Here is a 3,172-nt window from a genome sequence, read left to right as displayed (position 1 = left end):
ACTCACAACACTCGTGTGTTTAAAGAGAATAACACTTAACCTAGATAGTCGACTCGGAATACATCAAGTCATCCTTTGCATTGATAAACAACTACTTTCACATCTACACATTTTATGCACAAAGGTCGAAAGGTCTTTAAAACTTGTAATTTAAGGCTAGGGTAAAAGGTAGGAAATATTTGGGAAAATGTGAGAGCAAAGCCATGATTAAGGGAGCCTTATCCTAATAAAACCCAAGGTAAAAAACAAGTAATGACCAAATCATCTCCAATCAGAACTTAACTCCACAAAAGTTCACCAAACAACCAAATTGATATCTCACATAACCACCATCACTTACAAATTCACTCATAAAAATATGATATTAAAGATTTAGAGTGAATAAACAAACTTTTAACTCATTTATTTCCTTTCAAACTTGAACTTTTTTTTTTCCTTGAATTTTTCTTTTTTTTTTCTTTTTCTTTTGAGCAACCTACACATAGAAAATTTGAACATTGAAACAATTTTTTCTTTGCTTTTTTTTTTCTTTATATCTCTGATATGTCCATTTTATATAGTATTTTACCCCCGTCCCTTGGTCATAATTAGTAGTGTTTTTGGCTCTTTATGATCCACTTTTATTACTAATTGGTGTTTTCTAGTGTTTTCGTAGATTTGGTTGACTTTTGTTGGGATTTGCACTTTTGGAGCATTTTCCCGAGATATTATGGAGCATCTACGAGCATTGGAGGAGCACGACCAGTTTTTATAGCCCAGGGGTGGTTAGAGTCATTGAACCGGTGATTAAGGGCTTAACATTCAACATTCTGAGGCATTTGGACCAAGTATTCAAGACCCGAAGAGGAAATCTGGTTTAGGCCGAAATTACGAGACCAAACGAGGAGTCCATTGTGCCCCAAGAATGCCGCCCGGCCATGAGAGCTCTTGCCCGAAGGGGTGCCCGACCGGGCGGGGCGGAGTAAGTGTAGCACCGCCCAAAGGCGCGCCCGACCGGCGGGCAGAGTAAGCCCGAAGTCGCGCCCGACCGGGCGCGAGAGATGCACTAGATAGCAAAAAGGCGGGCCGGATCGGGCGCGTGTCAGCATTAGGAGATTTTAAGCATCGTTTGAGTTTGTTGTAGTTTAGGATTACTTGCTTAGTATAAGTACGATTTCGTTAAGCAAGCTTAGGATCTCTCTATTCTCTCTTAATTCTTCTCTTAGACTTTCTCTCTCTACTTAGCTTTAGATTAGTTTCTCTCTCTACAACTTTGTTCTTAACTCAACTCCTTAATTCTGATTACTTTGGTAACAATTTCTTCTACTTTAATATCTTTTATTTACTTTAATTCTTTCATCATGTCTTCTTTAATTGCTTTGTTTAGTTTATATTTAATTATGTCTGAGTAGTTTCCTTTCTAGGGTTTGTGGGGATCCATAAATAATATGAAGGGGTAATTTATTGTTGTTGATTATCAATGCTAGATTAATTTCCTATTAATTGATTTAATGCTATGTGACTAGATTAGGCCTGATCTTTTATGCATGAGTTTGACAATATTGATTCGAGATTTAAGAGATGAGAATTAATGTTTAGGTCTACTTTCAATAGTCAGGTTAATTTATAAATTGTTAAGTCGAGATTCGAGAGATGAGATTTAATGCCGGTAAATTAACTTTGTGATTGTAATACATAGCGAAAGCCCTTTATATGATTTGATTAATTGATGTATTGATGATTGATTATTATGTTTTACTCTGGAATGTTATTTGTTGGTGAACCTATTCCCTAGGTCTTTTATTCATAGATTTTCTCTATTTTTATTCTTCTCTACTTTTACTCTTAGTAGTTTAGTTTCTTTTCACCAATATATATTATTTTGTTGCTTAATAATTTAGATTGCTTTAATTAATTAGGAATAGAAAGACCAATTTCCCTGTGGATTCGACCCTACTTCCCTATCTGCATTAGCTAGAGGATTTACGAATTACTTTTGATTGGGTGATACGACTATAGCCTGTCAAAATTTGGCGGCGTTGCCGGGGAGACAGTTTTATTATTATTTCTGATTGTTTTCTGTAGTCTAGGTTATTTCTTTTTGTCTCAGAGAACGTTAGTTCTTTGAGGCAAGTCTCATATTTTCTTTTAGTTCTTTGTTTATGCCCAGGTGTTCCAGATCAGGTTATATCCCATTCGATCCTGAGATCGAACAATCCTTCCATAGAAAAAAGAATTTTTATAGGCAAATCCTGGCGGGTTCTGGTGATAATAATAATCGCCGAGACCCTCCAACTGATTCTAGCGATTCAGAGATACCTTCAGATCTAAAATCAGAGATGGCAGTACCTAATAAGATCAGTGATTATTCATCGCTAAAGCTTACATATTTTCCACACCTTACTCCCACTCCAGCTCTTCATGGGGTACAATTCGAGATTAAACCCCAATTCATCACAATGATAGAAAGAAAGCAATTTAGTGGAGCTAAGGGTGAGGACCCAAATCTTCATATTGCAGACTACTATCAGTATTGTAATACCATCAGGCAAGCCGGGGTCACACAAGACCAAATCAGGGAGATTCTCTTTCCTTTCTCTCTATGTGGAAAAGCCAAATTATGGTTTAATGGATTAAATAGAACTGCACTTGGTATAATTGACTGGGAGACTCTTATTTTAAATTTTTATAATAAATATTATCCTTCAGAGAGAACAGCTGTACTAAGGAGTGCTATTCAGAACTTTGCCTAAGAGGTCGATGAGACTTTATATGAGGCTTAGGAGAGGTTCAATGATCTACAGAGAGAATGCCCCCACCATAATCTGGCACAATGGCAGCTGATCCAAGCCTTTTACAATGGGATTGGAAATTCATCTAGAATAATATTGGATTCTGCAGCTAGTGGGAGGTTTATAAACCTTAATGTTGATGATGCAGGTCAAGTTATTGAAGATATGGCAATTCATAATTCCCAATATGGGAATCCCAGAGGCTTTTCTAACAAAGGGAAATATAGTGTCGACTCTATATCCTTTTTAAACAATTAACCTCTATTTGCCAGAAATTAGATAATCTTAGTACTGCAAATGTAGCTAATGTTTTTGCAATTAATAATAATACTAATGAGGCTTTCTGTGAAAATTGTGGAATTATAGGTCATTGGGAACAAGATTGCAGGAGTTCCGTGGAG

At 36.3% G+C, this 3,172-nt stretch overlaps 1 non-coding gene across 1 annotated transcript; it reads right to left on the bottom strand.

The window, feature by feature from the left end:
* Positions 1 to 2,699: 2,699 nt before the first annotated feature.
* LOC145637690 (small nucleolar RNA R71) lies at positions 2,700 to 2,806 on the bottom strand. Its single transcript, XR_014114428.1, has one exon. It is a non-coding gene; the product is annotated as a small nucleolar RNA R71 (small nucleolar RNA).
* Between the last annotated feature and the right edge of the window lie 366 nt (positions 2,807 to 3,172).

Source organism: Chenopodium album, chromosome 6 (genome assembly GCF_948465745.1).
Source record: "Chenopodium album chromosome 6, dcCheAlbu1.1, whole genome shotgun sequence".
Lineage (NCBI taxonomy): Eukaryota > Viridiplantae > Streptophyta > Magnoliopsida > Caryophyllales > Amaranthaceae > Chenopodium > Chenopodium album.
This window is presented reverse-complemented; position numbering and strand designations above follow the sequence as displayed.